This window comes from Cavia porcellus, unplaced genomic scaffold (assembly GCF_034190915.1).
Source record: "Cavia porcellus strain 051 isolate PalLab524CR breed Dunkin Hartley unplaced genomic scaffold, mCavPor4.1 scaffold_24, whole genome shotgun sequence".
NCBI lineage: Eukaryota > Metazoa > Chordata > Mammalia > Rodentia > Caviidae > Cavia > Cavia porcellus.
The window spans coordinates 17,048,730-17,070,045 of record NW_026947507.1 but is presented as its reverse complement, the minus strand read 5'-3'; positions in this window follow the sequence as shown (position 1 = coordinate 17,070,045).

Here is a 21,316-nt window from a genome sequence, read left to right as displayed (position 1 = left end):
TACACAGAAACAGCAAAAATAGATAATGCAACACTGAGGTGGCACAAGTATCAGAATTATCTGGAAATATCTTAAAATAGATATAATATAAAAATACATCAGGTAATACTCTCCTGAAGTCAGTGAAAAACTAAAAGTAATAGAAAAAGTAAAACAGAAAGCAAAATTTTACAAGAAACTTACGGAAATTATAGAAAAAGCAACATAATATAAATTTTAAACATTAATTCATAGAACAGATATAATGAAAAGTGGACATAGAGGAAAGTGTCAGTACTTTTAAAAATATTCAATAGACTCCACTGAACCTGAAAATCAGAATTAAAAGCAATGAAAAACAAATGAAGCTCCTGGTCAGAGATCTAAGTAACAAGAAAACACATAACATTTATGTTACAGTATTGTATTGGTGTTTCAGCAAGGGAGGAGAAAGAATGTAAAGGCAGGGAGAAACACTTAAAGAAACAATGAAAGCAAGGACAATCACTGCACCCTGTCCTGGCTCAGGCTGCTGAGCCAAGCCTGTACCCCGACAGCCCCACCCCCACCCCCACCTCCACCCCCGAAAACAACCCTGGAGGAGGATCACCACCTTGTGGCACCCCAACTCTGGCCATCACCACACCTGCTGTCCAGCACACTACCCCCAGGTACCAACCCATAAGACAGCCACGTCCACCCTGCCTCACCCTGATGTCCTCAGTTACCCACCCTCTTAGGTCAAGCACTGCTGTGACTATTTGGCTCCCACTGTCCCTCCTACAACCTAGATTGGCCATGCTGATTTGATGGGAGACTCGGTGGCCTCTCACCCAGAGAGAGGACCCTGGTAGGTTCTGGGCAATATTTATCCAACAATCGGGCAGACACCAATGACAAAGTAGGTCCCTGGGAGAGCACTGCTGACAACTGTGACTACTGGGATTGAATAACCAGATATTGGCCCACAAGGTGAAAATGACAAAATGAAGAAGCAAAATGCAATCCCAAACATCCAATCCAATATGAGCAAGAACAGTTGACAGCAAAATAGAGGACTTTAAAAATCATACACCAGAAATCTCTAAAAAGTTAGCAAATGAAGCAAAGAAACAAACCCATGAGCTATAGAGGAAGTCAAATTAGAAATAATATCTTACATAAAAGACAGAAATAACACTAGTAAATAATTTGCTCAACATAGCTAGAGAAGAAATAGATTTTAAAAATGCAAACGCATGGGAAATTGCTTGAAACCTTGAAGGCACAATGTAGAAAATAAGCAGAATCCATGAAACAAATTCAAAGAGTTATCCAAGAGACAAAAGTTCTGTTCAAAGCTGGAAAAACTATTTAAATGAAGCTGAGGACACAATTTTAGACCTTGAGGACAGGATCACAGATAGCAATCATGAAAGGATAGAACTTACAAAAGCAACAAAGCAGCAAGAAGGGACAATCCATCAGTTTCAAGATGATGTCAAGGGAAACGATGTAAGAATCATACGCATCAGTGAATATGCATGAGACATAACTAAACTATTCACAGAAGCAATAGTAGAAAATCTCCCAAACATGGCAAAAAAATCTAATACACAAATAAGTAAGGAATATAGAACGCCAAACAGTCACAGCCAACATAAATCTACACACAGACATATAGTAATTAAGATTCAAGATATACAGCTTGAAAACAGAATACTAAAAGTTGTTAGAGAAAACACACATCTCACCTATTAAGGATAGCCTATTAGAATCAGGGGACAGTAAAATATAGGACTTTAAATATCCTACACCAGAAAACGCTGAAAAGGTAGCTAACAGATGAAGTAAAGAAACAAATACACGAAGCTATAGAGGGACTTTTCAACACAAACCTTCAGGTTAAGGTGAGCTGGGAGTGAAATAATTTAAGCCCTAATAAAAAACACCTTTCAACCCAGACTGCTGTACCCAGAAAAACTGTCTTTCAAATTTAATACAAAAACAAGATACTTCCATGATAAAGAACAACTGGAGAAATTCATGTCCACCAAACCAAAACTAGAAAGAGTATTGAAAGACATGTTAGATAGAGATAAAAATGACCACAATCTTCAGAAAAACAACAGAAAGAAACCACCAGGCTGGGCAAGAAATTAAACAAGAGAGAAAAGCAGGAAATCAGCAAAAGGAACACAACACAATATGGTAAAGTTAAGCCAGTACATATCAGTGATATCCATAAATGTAAATGGGCTCAATTCACCTGTCAATAGACAGGTTAACAGAATGGATCAAGAAACAGGACCCCATAATATGCTGTGTACAAGAAACACATCTGACTCAAAAAGAAACTCTTACATTAAAACTCGAAGGATGGAAAACAGTATTTCGTGAAATAGGTACCCACAAAAAAGCAGGTGTAGCTATTCTGTTTGCAGACAAAGTGAACTTCAATACTAAAATGATTAAAAGAGAGAAAGAAGGCCACTATATACTTGTAAGTAGAAAACTACAAAAGGAAGAACTAACAATTATAAATATATAGGCACCAAAGACAGGAGCACTCGACTATATAAGAAAAATACAAATGGATATGAAAAACCAAATACACATGAACACAATTGTGATAGGAGAACTTAACACTCCACTATCACAAAGAGATAGATCAACTAGCCAAAAAGTCAGCAAAGAAATAACAGAACTGAATCATAACTGTGAGCCAATGGACTTAGTGGATGTTTACAGAGTATTCCACCCAACCACATCAGAATATACATTCTTCTCAGCTGCACATAGGGCAATCTCTAAAACAGACCACACATTAACTCATAAAATATTCTTAAGTAAATGCAAAGGGAACAAAATTTTCCCATGCATAATATAAGACCATAGTGCACTAAAACTGGAAGTCAATGGCAAAAAAAACTGCAAAACCTGCATAAATAAATGAAAATTAAATAACAATGTTCTGAACAACCAGTGGGTTACAGATGAAATTAAACATAAAATAAAATACCTACAATACAATGAAAGTGTGGATACAACATACCATAACCTATGTGACACAATTAAAACAGTCCTTATAGGGAAATATAAAGCAATAAATAGTTACATCAAGAAAATGGAATGAGCACAAGTAAAAAGCCTAATGCCACATCTCAATTTTCTAAAAAAGGGAAACTCAAAATTAAATCTCACAGAAGAGAGAAAATTGTAAATATTAGAGCAGAAATTAATGCAATTGAAACAAAAAATACAAAGAACAAATCAAAGAGCTGTTTTTTTTGACAGAATAAAGAAAATTGATAAACCTCTAACCAACCTTATCTGAAAAAGAAAGAAATAACACAAATCCACATAATAGAGACTTAAAAGAGGGAAATTACTACAGATTCCATGGAAATTCAAAAGATCATGAACACCTAATTTGAAAATCTCTACTCACATAGGGTGAAAAATGCAGAAGAAATGCACAGATATTTAGAAACGTGAACTACAAAACCTCAATCAAGAAGCTATAACGATTTGTAATAAACCACTTATCAGATAATGAAATCTAAAATATGATTGAAAACTTACCAACAAAGAAAAGCCCAAGTCCTGATGGATTCACAACTGAATACTATAAAAAATTTACAGGGAGGACTGTGGATATCTCAGCAAGCAGGGGAGCATCACAGGTTCCAGAGGCCCCGCAGCCTGCAGTAAGCACTCAGTGCACTCTGCCCAAAGCACAGACTGTTCGGGACCCTCCAGGCTTCGGGTGCAGTGAAGGGGATAAGTGGGTTTGAGGCATCTACATCCGCCTCCCCATTCCGGCTGTGCTTGGAAAACTGTGGAGCTTCCAAAAGCAGGTGGGCGCACAGTGTCCCTGAAGCCCAGCTGATCTGGAACTATGGAGTTCTAAACAGGCAGAAGAGGGCCATTGGTTCTACAGGCCCAGTGGCTTGGGGTAAGTGGGTGCCAGAATCTCAGGAGCTGCGAACATAGAAGGGGATTTCCAAAAGACCCCAAGGAAGCTTTCAAATAACACTTGAAACACAGAAATATAGGAAAATGACAAAATGAAAGAACAAATTACAACCTCAAATCTCCAGCCCATCTCAAGAAACCCTAGGAGAAATGTATATAGAAGAAAATATATGTCATTCACCTCAAATATCGGACATAATAGCTACTGAAATTAACAAGCAACTCCAGGAAGTTTTAAAGGAATTCAAACTCGAAATAATCTCCCAGGTAAAGAAGAAATGATAAAAGAAATGAAAGAGATTCTGAACATATCTAAAGAAAACACAGTTAAAAAAATTGGAGGAACTAAACAAAAAGATAGAATCCCTACATGAGCAATACAAGAAACAAACAGAATACATAACGCAGACACACAGAGATATACAGGAAATAAAAAACTCCACTGAAAGTTGTAAAAACCGCCTCAATGAAAGTGAAGATAGAATATAAGACCTTGAAAACAGGATTGCAGCTAGTGAACAGGAAAGGAAAGATCTTTTAAAAATAACAAGGGATCAGGAAACAACAATTCAACAACTGCAAGACGATGCAAAAAAAATAACATAAGAATGATAGAGATTAATGAAAAAGGGGACAAAATAAAGGATGTCAAGAGGATATTTAGAGAGGTAATCGCTGAAAATTTCCCAAGCATGAGATCAGAAACCGACCTCAGGATCAGTGACGCATATACAACTCCAAATAGTCATAACCAAAATAAAACTACACCCAGACATATAATAATCGCCATCCCACAAATCCAACACAAGAATAGATTATTAAAAGCTGTCAGAGAGAAAAGACAGATCACTTATAAAGGAAAACCTATCAGAATCACAGCAGACTTCTCAGCACAAACAATAAAGTCAACAAGAGCATGGAGTGAAGTATTCCAGATCCTAAAGCAAAATGATTTCCAACCTAGACTGATGTATCCTGCAAAACTATCATTCAAAATTGACGGTGAAATACTATACTTCCCTGACAAGGAACAGCTGAAGAACTTCATGAACACCAAACCAACCCTGCAAAAAATATTGAAAGACAGTTTAGATACACAAAGGAAAAAACCACTAAGCAGAGCAGATAATTAACTAAACAGAAAAATAAAGATGCAAGAGCAGAGAGATAACATGTCAACAATAAACCAGCATTTAATAGCAATAACCATTAATGTAAATGGTCTCAAAACACCAATCAAAAGAAACAGACTAGCAGAATGGATCAAGAAACAAAATCCAACCACATGCTGTTTACAGGAAACCCATCTAACCGAGAAGCATACTGACAGACTGAAAGTCAAAGAATGGAAAACAATATTTCATGCAGCAGGAATCCAAAAAAAAAAAAGCAGGAGTAGCCATTCTGTTTGCAGACAATGTAAACTTTAAACCAAAAATGACCGTAAAGGACAAAGAAGGTCACTACACACTCATTAGGGGAAAACTCCAAGAGGAAGAGATAACTATCTTAAATATATATGCACCAAACTCTAGAGCATCCAGTTATATAAAACATATATTAACAGAAATGAAAACTCAAATTATCAGTAACACAATTGTAACAGGAGACATTAACACACCACTGACACCAAGGAACAGATCAACCAGACAGAAAATCAGCAAAGAAATAACAGAACTAAATCATACCTGCGAACAAATGGATTTGATAGACATATACAGAATGTTCCACCCAACAACATCAGAATACTCATTCTTCTCAGCAGTACATGGATCATTTTCCACAGTAGACCATAGATTCGCTCACAGAACATATTTAAACAAATGAAAAAGAGTTGAAATCATCCCTTGCGTGTTATTGGATCATAGCACTCCGAAATTAGAAATTGATAAAAGATACCACAAAAATCCCAGAAACACATGGAAACTGAATAACACACTCTTGAGTAATCAGTGGGTCACAGAAGAAATTAAAGAAGAAATTAAACAATACCTAAAAGAAAACGAAAATGCAGATACAACTTAACGGAATATGTGGGCTGCAATGAAAGCCGTCCTCAGAGGAAAATTTATTGCACTGAGTTCCCACATCAGGAAAACAGAACGAATACAAATAAATAACTTGATGCTACACCTCAAACAGCTGGAAAAAGAAGAGCAAGTCAAGCCCAAAGCCAAAAGAAGAGAGGAAATTATAAAAATCAGAGCAGAAATCAATGCAATAGACACTAAGAAAACAATCCAAAGAATCAACAAATCAAAGAGTTGGTTCTTTGAAAGAATAAATAAAACCGATAAGCCCCTAGCCAACCTTATTAAAAAAGGGAAGAAAAAGCTCAAATTCAAGCAATAAGAAATGAAAAAGGTGAAATCACTACAGACTCTACAGAAATACAGAAGATCATCAACACCTATTTCAAAAACCTCTACACTCAAAGACTTGATAACAGAAGAAATAGACAGATTCTTAGAAACATATGAAGTACCAAACCTAGATAAAGAGGATGTAAAAGTGTTGAATAACCCAAACTCCGTTAATGAAATTGAAAATGTAATTAAGTCCTTACCTACAAAGAAGAGCCCAGGCCCAGATGTTTTCACTGCAGAATTCTACAAGAAATACAAAGAAGACCTATTGCTGACACTCCTCAAACTACTCAATGAAATTGAAAGGGAAGCCATCCTTCCCAAGTCATTCCTGAAAGGAAATATTACTCTAGTACCAAAACCTGAGAGAGACCCGACTAAAAAAAGTATAGACCGATCACCCTAATGAACACAGATGCAAAAATCCTCAATAAAATATTGGCAAATAGTATGCAGCAAATCATCAAGAAGATTATACACCATGACCAAGTGGGATTCATCCCAGGAATGCAAGGATGTTGCAACATACGTAAATCAATGTAATCCAGCATATCAATAAAGCCAAAAGTAAGAATCACATGATCATTTCTATAGATGCACAAAAAGCCTTCGATAAGGTTGGAACCTTACAGAAAATTGGCATAGATGGTCTTTATCACAATATAATAAAGGCTATTTATGACAAACCAACAGCCAGCGTCATACTAAATGGCCAAAAATTGAAAGCCTTTACTTTAAAATCGGGCACAAGACAAGGATGTCCTTTATCACCACTCCTATTTAATATAGTATTGAAAGTACTAGCCAGAGCAATTAGACCAGAGAGAGAAATAAAAGGGGTAAAGATAGGAAAAGAAGAAGTTAAATTATCATTGTTTGTAAATGACATGGTACTCTACATAGAAGACCCCCCTAAACTCCATTGAAAGACTCTTAGATATAATAAATTCAGTAATGTAGCTGGATACAAAATCAATACTCAGAATTCAATAGCATTCCTATACACTAACAACAAAATCACAGAGAGGGAAATAAGAGAAACCACACTCTTCACATTAGCAAGCAAAACAATGAAATACTTACGAATTACTCTTATGAAAGAAGTGAAAGACCTATAAAGGGAAAATTATAATACACTGAAAAAAGAAATTGAAGATGATCTCAGAAAATGGAAAGACATCCCTTGCTCATGGATAGGAAGAACAAACATTGTGAAAATGGCCATTCTCCCAAAACTGTTATACAGATTCAATGCAATCCCAATAAAAATACCATCAACATACCTTATAGATCTAGAGAAATCACTCCTAAAATTCATCTGGAACCAGAAGAGACCTAGAATAGCAAAGGCAATTCTAAGCAGCAAAGGCAAGCCAGGAGGCATCACAATCCCTGACTTGAAGTTATACTACAAAGCAACAGTAGTGAAATCAACATGGTATTGGAATCAAAACAGAGCCGAAGATCAATAGAATAGATTAGAAAATACAACCACAACTACAAACACACTCAACCACCTTATCTTTGATAAAGGAGCCAAGCAGGTTCACTGGAAGAACGACAGTCTCTTTAATAAATGGTGCTGGAAAAACTGGCTCTCCATTTGCCAAAAACTAAAGCTAGACCCATGTCTATCACCATGTACTAAATTAAAATCTAAATGGGTCAAACATCTGAATATTAAAACAGAAACACTAAATCTATTTGAAGACAAATTGGGTAGAAACCTTGAAGGCATAGGAGTAGGTAGAGAATTCATGAACAAGACTGAAACCGCATGGGAAATACTTCCCAGAATTAATAACTGTGACCACTTCTTATTAAAATGTTTCTGCATGTCAAAAGAAATCTCCAGCATATTGAAAAGAAAACCCACAAACTGGGAAAAGATTTTAGTGAACTCTCTCTCAGACAAGGGACTTTGTCTAAAACATATAAAGAATTTAAAAAAAAACTCAGACCCCCAAAATTCAAAGATCCAATCCAAAAATGGGCATCTGAGATGAATATGCACTTCTCAGATGAAGAAATACAAATGGCAAATAAATAAATGAAAAAATGTTCATCATCATTGGTCATTAGAGAAATGCAAATTAAAACCACACTGAGATACCATCTCACTCCTGAAAGAATGGCCAGGATCAAGAAAACCAACAACAACAAATGCTGGAGAGGCTGTGGGGGAAAAGGAACTCTCCTACACTGTTGATTGGAGTATAGACTGGTACAAGCTTTGTGGAGGTCAGTCGAGATTTCTCGAAAAGCTGGGATTGGAAGTCCCATTTATTCTAGCTCTTCCACTTCTAGGCATATTCCCAGAAGAACTGAAAGCATCATACCACAGTGATATATGTGCACCTGTGTTTATAGCAGCACAATTTGTAATCGCCAGATCTTGGAAACAACTCAAGTGTCCATCAACTGAGGAATGGATAAAAAGGTTGTGGTATTTCTATACAATGGAGTATTACTCAGCTATAAAGAAGGATCACATTGAGATATTTATCAATAAATGGGCACAGCTTGAGACCATACTCATAAGTGAAATAAATCAATCTCGCATGTGTGAATACCGAATAGTTTCCCTAATGTAAGTAATGATTCAAATATATAAAAATATGTGGTAATCATGATTCCCCATTATGTGGCCTTGACGCCTTATAAAGTTTTCACTTATTAATTGGAAAGGCTGTATTCTGGGGTTCTTCATATGGAAATATTTGAAGCTATAGTATATGAAGTTATATTAAAATATTTCAAGGAAAATTAACTACTATTAAGTCGGGTTATTTGGTGGTGACTCCAGAGTCTGCCAAGCCCAGCAGGGAGCGGGAAGACCTGTGCAGGGTGGCTCAACACTCGCTGAGCTGGTGCAGTCTTTCCATGTATTTTCTTTTCCTTTGACTTTATTCCGAAGAAAGTATCTGAATTCATTTTTTCTTCTCCTTAATTTTCTTGTTCCTCTATTTTGAGCTAGTAATGAAGTTTTAATTTTTTCTCCTGAAAGACAGCAATTGTATTTGGCTTTTTGCCTCTACTTTTTCTTCTTTACCATCATGTATACAATTCTCTTTGATGGTGATAATTTAGACACATTTCAGTTTAAAGGGTGTCCTTTCTTATTCTTTCTTACAATAATTTTGTGTTAATAAAGGTACTTTTCATTAAATGTAGTGAGTTAATTTCTTTATTGGTACCAGGTGTCTTCAGATACCTGTTAATCTTTAATTTAGCTGCTTATTATTTTATCTCCCTGTCCATAGATACTGTGGGTTTTTCAAATTTTGGAAGTCAGTAGCTGTTGAGGGCTACTGGCCATATCTCTATCTCCTAAACAAGTGTATGGTTAAGGTTTAAATAAAAAAGTTGAGTAATGTGGTTTTTGGAGAGTCCAGGAAGGTCAGAACTCTCTTGGACCTAAGGCAAAGATTTCTCTGGATCACCTGTATTTATCATATGCTTAGTCAGGAAGGTGCAGGAAATGTAGGGCACATTTGAAGGCATAACAATGAGCAGGCTTTGAGCAGTTGGACCAAAGACATTCTAGGGAGTAACTCTTCTCAATTAAGAGAATTGTTTGATTTCTAGTTTGGCAGTTTATTGTCCTTGACTCCTTAGAGGGAAAGTCAACAGCCAACAGCTGCAGCATTAAATGGTCTTAAAAGGCTGTGGATATAAGCTTTTGAACATGGTCTGAGGTCCCTTTGTGGCCAGCAACTTTGACACATTCTTGTCCCCAACAAGTAGTTATTGAAAATATTCTATTTCTGTTCCTTGCACTGATTAATTTTTCCTTGAGAATGACTACTGATACCAGCAACTGTTTACCACATGGAGCAATTATGAATTGCCACTCAGCTTACAATTTGGACAGTTATTCTCAGTTCCTGCAATTGTTTGGCACTTAAATATCCCTCAGCATACATGTTAGAGAGCTGGTATGCAGGGAGGTGTAAGCGGCAGTGCTGGAACTCACAGAAGGTAGGTGTTAAAGGAGGACTTCAAGTCACTTGGGTGTTCCCTGAAGGGGACTGTTGGGCTCTGGCTCCTTCTTAGCCATTTCTCCCAGATCACAGGGCAATTGGCTTTGCTCTCCTGGGCTCTTCTATCAGGATGTGCTGTTTTGCCACAAGCCCAAAACTGTAGGGCCAATGAACAATGGCCTGGAACCTCCAAAACTGAGCCAAAATGTCTCAGATATTTTGACATTGTAATATAAGGTTATAAAGTCAGTCACCACCCATCCACTACTATCAAAAATATTTCTACTTTTTTCAAGTATTCTGAGCATTTTTAGACTAATGCCTGGATTCTTGATTGTTCTAAATGTTCTTGACAATTTGGAGGTGTTGTGATCCTATTTATTCCCTATCTGTGAGAAATTTCTCAAACATTCTGGTATGTTGATGGCACAGTTTTTTTTTTCCAAACAGCCCTCTTTGTGAATCTTTTTAAAAATGTTTTTATTTTATTTACTTTTATGATTTAATGTTCATGACAACCTCTATTGCATTCACCAACTTCTTACCAAATGTTCAGTATCCTTTTTAATGCATCCACAACCTAAATAACACATGGTTCCTCTTTTATGAGAAGCACAAGACATAAAAAAAGAACAATACAAAGGATACATATCAGGAAGTAGGGAGGTGCATCTTTTACAACTGGGCATATTGACATTAAAGAAATATAATCAAATATAGTATACTAGGTTTATCTTTGGATTTAAATTTGACTGTCTTATTTAACTATTAATGCATAACAAGTTCACTGCATTCCACATTAGTCACAGATTTGGAAAGAATCCTTTTAAAGGATAAATGCAATATCAAAAATTGGAAAAAAATTGGAATCAGTGAATAGACTGAGGGAAAAAAAGACAAGTAATAATTACACTAAAAAGTTTTCAGGGGCTGGGGATTTATTTCAGTGGAAAAAGTGCCTGCCTGGCAAGCATGAGGTCGTGAGTTAGATTCCTGGTATTAAAAAAACTTTTTTTCAAATGAAATTATATGATATAAATGAAACTACATAATGCATATATCTCTGAAATCCCTGCTTCAAAATCACAAAACATTGAAACATAAAATATTTATGATTTCCTAATAAAATTTTTGAACACCAGTCATAATTCTGGCTTCCAGGCAACCAATGTCGAATGAAATTTTCCATGAGAATATTGAGTAAAAAAAATGAAAATGTACTTAGAGTATCTGCTACAATACAATATCATCTACTCATTTCTGCACAATAATCTCAAAGTAGACACAACTTCAATGGTAGAAATACTTTGTAAATGAACATTTTAAAATGAGATACTGACATTACTTTTAGTGATGTACTTCCTAACTAAATATGTTTTCAAGTAAATTCAACTGTATATACTTAGGATGAGCCTTAATTTAGGAACTACCAAGGGAAGTTTACAGAATCTATTCACTGAAGGTTCTTAACAACAAAGAATTTCATGCTCTCAAAATTTGTACATAGGGTAATGACTATGGATGTCTATATAATATTGTATGATTTGTCAAATGCTTCTCAAATGGTTCGATGATTGTATAAATACTTTCAGTACATGCTTTCTTGATGTGTATTTCTTCCACTGAATAAAAGAACAATGGCAATAATGACAACAATGTCTGCACTTTCTCTGCCTTCCACTTTCTTTTGCCAGATCTTGACACATACACAGTTGAAGATTTTGTTCTACATAGAAAATGTTCTTGTTTAAATTATAATCACCAATATATTTAAAGCATGAAACATCCATAGGATCTATGGCCAAGCAGACATTATTATCTCTATATCAAGAGGGCTTACAATGAAGTATATGTGAACTTAAGTAGCTACAAAAATTCAGTTAGGTGTTGCAACATGCTAGTATTTTTCTAGACAGATTACTCTGTTGAAAAAGTTATTAAAGAAACAGAAAAGAAATTAGAACTGTGGAGGCTCTCAAAAGATGGAAGATAGATAACAGCTGGCCACCGAGGCTCCCTGAGATAGGTAATTTAGAACTCAACATAATACAGTGTGAGGAGCCCCGAACAGAGAGAGAAATTAATTCTGTTGTCCCAAGAAGAAACTAAAGTGAGAAGAACCAATTAAACATACAGTCCCAGTGCTATTATTGGAACACCTAAAAGTTCAAGTGCTCCCGCTGCAGCAGGTGACTTGCCAAGCCATCCCAAGTCCCATTGCTTTGACTCACTGGAGGCTCAGTCACACTGAAGTCAGGGTCGGGCAGCCAAATGGAGAGCTGAGCTGGTAGGGAGCCTGCATTGACCTATGGTGAGTGATGGGAATGGAGCCATTCCACAGAAAGAGGAGCTCTGGTGGATGACATTCTAGGACCAGGCAGGATTGGCAAGTAAAAGGGGCAGCAGTGACTTCACTCAGTTTTTCCCTTCCCGAATGAAATTGGTAGAGTGAGGTAGGCCTGAGTCATATGACCTGCCTGAGACCCAATAGGTTATCCAAAATCAGTTCCCTATGGAGGCTGCACACAATAACACAGTGAAACCTCAGAAGTTTGACTGACCCGGAGGGGAGGCAGTGCACAGTAATACAGTGCAGGCCTCAGCAGCTTGACTGATCTGGAGGGGAGGGCCCAGCATATGCTGCCCAGGTTTGCAACTCACAAGCACACTGCAGTGGGAAGGGGCACCTAGCTAGCATGCTTCAGAAGAATTGTAACCAACAAAGAAAGAAACTTGGGCCTCCTGGAAGAAACAAAAAAGATGGGAAGAGGAAGCAACAAGAAAAAGTTCCCAGATCCCTACCCTGAGAACAATGACCCAGGACAGGTAAATACAAAGGAGAATGAGAACAGCAAATATGCAATATCAGACACAGCACCAGTGGCCAACAGCAAATATGCAATATCAGACAAAGCACCAGAGATATCTTCAGACCTCATAGATGAGTTCAAAAGTGAAATATTTAGCCAATAAAGCAACATATAAGATTATTAACAAAAGAGATACTAAACACCCCTCAAGCAGACACAGATTGAAGAATGGAGTAACTCAAACAAAGGAGAGAACCATTTAAAAATAACCACTGAAGAAAATACAGAATACATGAAGCAGATTCAAAGAGGTTACCAGGAAATCAAAAACTTTTTGGAAAGATGGCAAATTTGCTTGAAAGAAACTAAGGATAGATTATTCAAACTGGAGGACAGTTTTGCAATGTGGGATTATGAAAGGAAAAAAACTTTAAAATTAACAAGGAAACAAGCAGTAACAATACAAAGGCTAGAAGATGAACAGGGGATCTATAATTGAGAATAAAGAATGTGAATGAGGAAGCAGGGGTATAAACAAAGGAACTACAAAGGCTATTTACAGAAATAATTAAGGAAAACTTCCCAAACATATGAAAAGGAAATGATATTCTGATGTATGAGGCATATAGAACTCCAGCCACCTACAACCAAAACAGAGCTACACCCAGGCATATAATAATCAAGATCCCAGAAATTCAATATAAGAACAGAATATTAAAATCTGTCAGAGACAAGAAACAGATAATCTATAAATGAAGGCCCATCAGAATAATGGCAGACTTCTCAACACAAACCATCAAGTGAAGAAGGGCCTGGAGTGAAATATTCCAAGCCGTGAAAGAAAATAACCTCCAGCCCATATTGATACACTGGTAAACTGTCTCTAGAAATTAATGGAGAAACAAGATGCTTCCAAGACAAAGAGGAACCTGGGAAATTCGCAACCACCAATCCAACTCTACAGAGAATACTGCAGGGCATTCTAGAGAGGAAAGTACTAGGATTCCCGGAACAGTGGCAGAGAGGCCTCAATAAATTGAGCAGAAAACAGAATGAAGAAGATAAGCAGACAACTGATGGCAAAAAAAAGAGCATAACGGAAATGAGGCAGAGAAGGTTGGTTATAATCTCTAATATAGGTAGAGGAGGAGCTGGGCAGATCTGGGGTGCCCTCACCGGCCTCTCTGCGTGTCTAGAGGACTCTGGATATCTCCGCCCAGACTGCTGGAGTTCCCCCAGACTTCCAGGTGCAGTGAAGGGGCGAGGTGGGTTTGAGGCTTTCACATCAGCCTCCCCATTCCGGCTTCACTTGGAGACCTGCTGAGCTGCCGACGGATGGGCGGGCCCACACTATCAGCCTAGCCCAGCCTGTTTAGCTGCCACGCCTGGCCATAGGTCTGCAGAGGAGGAGCTGGGCAGATCTGGGGTGCCCTCACCGGCCTCTCTGCATGTCTGGAGGACTCTAGATATCTCTGCAACCAGGGAGGGTCCACAGGTTCCCGAAGAACTACGGCCTGTGGTGAGTACCCTAACCCGGCTGCGATTGAAGAACTGTGGAGCTTCCAAGGGGCAGGTGGGCGCACAGTGTCCCTGAGGCCCAGCTTGTCTGGAACTGCAGAGTTCTGAGCAGGCAGAGGAGGGCCACTGGTTCTGTAGGCCCAATGGCTTGGGGTAGCGCGGTGCTAGAGTCTCAGTAGCTCCAAACATAGAAGGGGATTTTCAACAGATCCTGAGGAAGCTTTCAAATAACACTTGAAACACAGAAATATAGGAAAATGACAAAACGAAAGACTAAATTACAACCTCAAACCTCCAGCCCATCTCAAGAAACCCTAGGAGTGATGTATATAGAAGAAAATATATCCCATCCACCTCATATATCGGACACAATAGCCACTGAAATTGACAAGCAACTCCAGGAAGCTTTAAAGAAATTCAAACTCGAAATAATCTCCCAGATAAAAGAAGAAATGATAAAAGAAATGAAAGAGATTCTAAATATATCTAAAGAAAACACAGATAAAAAATTGGAGGAACTTAAACAAAAAGATAGAATCCCTAGACGAGCAATATAAGAAACAAACAGAATACATAATGCAGATGCACAGAGATATACAGGAAATAAAAAACTCCACTGAAAGTTGTAAAAACCACCTTAATGAAAGTGAAGATAGAATCTCAGACCTTGAAGACAGGATTGCAGCTAGTGAACAGGAAAGGAAAGATCTTGTGAAAATAACAAGGAATCAGGAAACAACAATTCAACAACTGCAAGACAATGCAAAGAAGAATAACATAAGAATGATAGGGATTAATGAAAGAGAGGGAGACAACATGAAGGATGTCAGGAGGATATTTAGAGAAGTAATAGCTGAAAATTTCCCAAGCATGAGATCAGAAACTGACATCAGGATCAGTGAAGCATATAGAACTCCAAACAGTCATAACCAAAATAAAACTACACCCAGACATATAATAATCACCATCCCACAAATCCAACACAAGAATAGATTATTAAAAGCTGTCAGAGAGAAAAGACAGATCACTTATAAAGGAAAACGTATCAGAATCACAGCAGACTTCTCAGCACAAACGATAAAGTCAAGAAGAGCATGGAGTGAAGTATTCCAGATCCTAAAGCAAAATGATTTCCAACCGAGACTGATATATCCTGCAAAACTATCATTCAAAATAGATGGTGCAATACGATACTTCCATGACAAAGAACAGCTGAAGAACTTCATGAACACCAAACCAACCCTGCAAAAAATATTGAAAGACAGTTTAGATACACAAAGGAAAAAACCACTAAGCAAAGCAAATAATTAAACAGAACAGAAAGATAAAGATGCAACAGCAGAGAGATAACATTCCTACAATTAACCAGCATTTAACAGTAATAACCATTAATGTAAATGGTCTCAATGCACCAATCAAAAGAAACAGACTAGCAGAATGGATCAAGAAACAAAATCCAACCATATGCTGTTTACAGGAAACCCATCTAACCCAGAAGGATACTCACAGACTGAAAGTCAAAGGATGGAAAACAATTCTCCATGCAGCAGGAATCCAAAAAAAGGCAGGAGTAGCCATTCCGTTTGCAGACAATGTGAACTTTAAACCAACAATGACCATAAAGGACAAAGAAGGTCACTACATACTCGTAAGGGGAAAATTCCAAGAGGAAGAGATAACTATCTTAAATATATACGCACCAAACTCCAGAGCACCCACATAATAAAATAATAAAACAATTATTAACAGAAATGAAAACTCAAATTATCAGTAACACAATTGTAACAGGAGACCTTAATACACCACTGACACCAAGGGACAGATCAACCAGACAGAAAATGAGCAAAGAAATAACAGAACTGAATCACACCTGTGAACAAATGGGTTTGATAGACATATACAGAATGTTCCACCCAACGACATCAGAATACACATTCTTCTCAGCAGTACATGGATCATTTTCTAAAATAGACCATATATTAGCTCACAGAACATATTTAAGCAAATGCAAAAAAGTTGAAATCATCCCTTGCATATTATCGGATCATAGCGCTCTGAAATTAGAAATTAATGACAAAAGATACTGCAAAAATGCCACAAACACATGGAAACTAAATAACACACTCTTGAGTAATCAGTGGGTCACAGAAGAAATTAAAGAAGAAATTAAACAATACCTAAAAGAAAATGAAAATGCAGATACAACTTACCGGAATCTGTGGGATGCAATGAAAGCCGTTCTGAGAGGAAAATTTATTGCACTGAGTTCCCACATAAGGAAAACAGAACGAATACAAATAAATAACTTGATGCTACACCTCAAACAGCTAGAAAAAGAAGCGCAAGTCAAGCCCAAAGCCAAAAGAAGAGAGGATATTATAAAAATCAGAGCAGAAATCAATGCAATAGAGACTAAGAAAACAATCCAAAGAATCAACAAATCAAAGAGTTGGTTCTTTGAAAGAATAAATAAAATCGATAAGCCCCTAGCCAACCTTATTAAAAAAAGGGAAGAAAAAGCTCAAATTCATGCAATAAGAAATGAAAAAGGAGAAATCACTACAGACCCAATAAAAATACAGAGGATCATCAACACCTATTTCGAAAACCTCTACTCTCAAAAGTTTGATAACACAGAAGAAATAGACAGATTCTTAGAAGCATATGAAGTACCAAAGCTAGATCAAGCGGATATAAAACTGTTGAATAACCCAATCTCTGCTAATGAACTTGAAAATGTAATTAAGGCCTTACCCACCAAGAAGAGCCCAGGCCCAGATGGATTCACTGCAGAATTCTACAAGAAATATAAAGAAGACCTAATGCCAACACTCCTCAAACTATTCAATGAAATTGAAAGGGAAGCAATCCTTCCTAAGTCATTCCTGGAAGCAAATATTACTCTAGTACCAAAACCTGAGAAAGACCCAACTATAAAAGAGAACTATAGACCGATCTCCCTAATGAACACAGATGCAAAAATCCTCAATAAAATATTGGCAAATAGGATCCAGCAAATCATCAAGAAGATTATACACCATGACCAAGTGGGATTCATCCCAGGAATGCAAGGATGGTTCAACATACGCAAATCAATAAATGTAATCCACCATATCAATAAAGCCAAAAATAAGAATCACATGATCATTTCTATAGATGCAGAAAAAGCCTTTGATAAGGTCCAACACTTATTCATGATAAGAACTTTACAGAAAATTGGAATAAATGGTCTTTACCTCAATATAATAAAGGCCATTTATGACAAACCAACAGCCAGCATCATACTAAATGGCCAAAAATTGAAAGCCTTTACTTTAAAATCAGGCACAAGACAAGGATGTCCTTTATCACCACTCCTATTTAATATAGTACTGGAAGTACTAGCCAGAGCAATTAGGAAAGAAAGAGAAATAAAAGGGGTAAAGATAGGAAAAGAAGAAGTTAAATTATCATTGTTTGCAGATGACATGATACTCTACATAGAAGACCCCCTAAGCTCCATTGAAAGACTCTTAGATACAATAAATAAATTCAGTAATGTGGCTGGATACAAAATCAATACTCAGAAATCAATAGCATCCCTATACACGAACAACAAAATTACAGAGAGGGAAATAAGAGAAACTGGACTATTCACGTTAGCAAGCAAAAAAATGAAATATTTAGGAATTACTCTTACAAAAGAAGTGAAAGACTTATACAGTGAAAATTATAATACACTGAAAAAGGAAATTGAAGATGATCTCAGAAAATGGAAAGACATCCCTTGCTCATGGATAGGAAGAACAAACATTGTGAAAATGGCCATTCTCCCAAAACTGTTATACAGATTCAATGCAATCCCAATAGAAATACCATCAACATACCTTATAGATCTAGAGAAATCACTCCTAAATTTCATCTGGAACCAGAAGAGACCTAGAATTGCAAAGGCAATTCTAAGCAGCAAAGACAAAGCAGGATGCATCACAATCCCTGACTTGAAGTTATACTACAAAGCAACAGTAGTAAAATCAACATGGTATTGGAATCAAAACAGAGCCAAAGATCAGTGGAATAGATTAGAAGATACAACCACAACTACGAACACACTCAACCACCTTATCTTTGATAAAGGAGCCAAGCAGGTTCACTGGAAGAACGACAGTACCTTTAATAAATGGTGCTGGAAAAACTGGCTCTCCATTTGCCAAAAACTAAAGCTAGACCCATGTCTATCACCATGTACTAAATTAAAATCTAAATGGATCAAAGATCTGAATATTAAAACAGAAACACTAAATCTATTGGAAGACAAATTAGGTAGAAACCTTGGAGACATAGGAGTAGGTAAAGAATTCATGAACAGGACTCAAACCGCACGGGAAATACTTCCCAGAATCAATAACTGGGACCACTTCTTATTAAAAAGTTTCTGCATGTCAAAAGAAATCTGCAGCATAGTGAAAAGAAAACCCACAAACTGGGAAAAGATTTTAGTGAACTCTCTCTCAGACAAGGGCCTCTTGTCTAAAACATATAAAGAATTAAAGAAACTCAGACCTCCAAAATTCAAAGATCCAATCCAAAAATGGGCATCTGAGATGAATACGCAATTCTCAGATGAAGAAATGCAAATGGCAAATAAATACATGAAAAAATGCTCATCATCATTGGTCATTAGAGAAATGCAAATTAAAACCACACTGAGATACCATCTCACTCCTGAAAGAATGGCCAGGATTAAGAAAACCGACAACAAATGCTGGAGAGGCTGTGGGGAAAAAGGAACTCTCCTGCACTGCTGGTGGGAGTGTAGACTGGTACAGCCTTTGTGGAGATCTGTCTGGAGATTTCTCAAAAAGTTGGGACTGGAAATCCCATTTATTCCAGCTATTCCACTTCTATGCATATTCCCAGAAGAACTGAAAGCATCATACCACAGTGATATATGTGCACCTATGTTTATAGCAGCACAATTTGTAATCGCCAGATCTTGGAAACAACCCAAGTGTCCATCAACTGAGGAATGGATAAAAAAGTTGTGGTATTTCTATACAATGGAGTATTATTCAGCTATAAAGAAGAATCACATTGAGATATTTATCAATAAATGGGCACAGCTTGAGACCATACTCATAAGTGAAATAAATCAATCTCGCATGTGTGAATACCGAATAGTTTCCCTAATGTAAGTAATGATTCAAATATATAAAAATATGTGGTAATCATGATTCCCCATTAGGTGGCCTTGGAGCCTTATAAAGTTTTCACTCATTAATTAGAAAGGCTTTATTCTGGGCTTCTTGATTTGAAAATATTTGAAGCTAGAGTATATGAAGTTTTATCCAAATATTTCAAGGAAAAAGACACTATGGTAACTACTATTAAGTCAGGTTATATGGTGGTGAAGTACTAGGTTGTTGAAACAGTCATGCTGTGACCTCTATTGTTATATTGTTATGTCCTGTTTTATCTCAATCTCCCCCTTATTGTTTTAAAAAAATTATTTAGTCATTTCTTGTGTTTGTCTTAATTAAAGAAAAAATTCAAAAAATTAGGATATATAAATAGTAACTCTTTTTGATTTCCTATTAACTTGTTTTGAAGTCCTGTAGTACTCCCACGATCTTGTTTTGACTGATTAGACTCTGTTCCATTCTATATGGTAGTATCAAGTTTGAAGACATAGGCAACTACTTTGAAGACAATAAGATTCACTAAGATACCCATTCTGGTTTGACTATTGTCTTCTTTGGAAGTCCTGTAATGTTTACAATGCCTAAGTTTTATTGGTCTTGTTCTCTACTGTTTTGTCCAACTTTATAATATCTAATGAGATAGACAATTCTTTTTAAGGAAACAAGGGACAACGTTGATAACAATTGTTGATAAACTTGTACTCTGTTCTACACCATGTGCTATGTCTATCCTTGATATTGACTGACAGCTTTGTTTTGCCATATTTGACTGTATTCTTCTCCCCCCCAAAAGTAATAAGCACTAAGGAGTAATGAAATCCAAAGTGTGTGAATTTTGTTGTAAAAAAGAGAGGGAAAAAAAAAAAAAAGAAAAAGAGCTCTAACGGATATAACAGCAAGTGTGTTTAGGGGTGTTAAATAGCTGACTGTATCAATGTTTGTGGATCATTGAACACAGCTGTTTGCAGTCTACCTGTTTGAATGTCCACCTTGTATTCTTTGATACTGTGATTTGAGGAACTATTTTCAAGATGATAATATGTAATATACTAACAGGTGATTTCTTACTGTTATGTTTTTTTGTTTGTTTGTTTGCTTTGTTTTTTTTTGTTTTGTTTTGTTTTGTTTTTTTGTAGTTCTGTATTACGTGTACCCTTACACCGCTTTGGTTTGTTTTGTGTTTTTCTCTTTTTCCTCTTAAATAAAAAAAATAATAATAAAAAATCTCTAATATAAATGGCCTTGATACACTAAATTAAAAAAAAAACACACACACGTCAAGTAGATCAGGAGGTAGGGTCCATCGAGATTCAATTTATAGGAAATATAATTACCATGAAAAAGAGTACATAGATTGAAAATCAAATATGGGAAAACAATACTCTATATGACACAGAACCAGAGAGTAATAGGGCAACTAGATCAGTATTTGTGGATAGCTTAGAAAGACAGGTTTTAATAGGTAAAAGAATATAATTAGAGATCAAGTCCAAGAGACAGAAGGTTCGGAACCACTTAGGTAA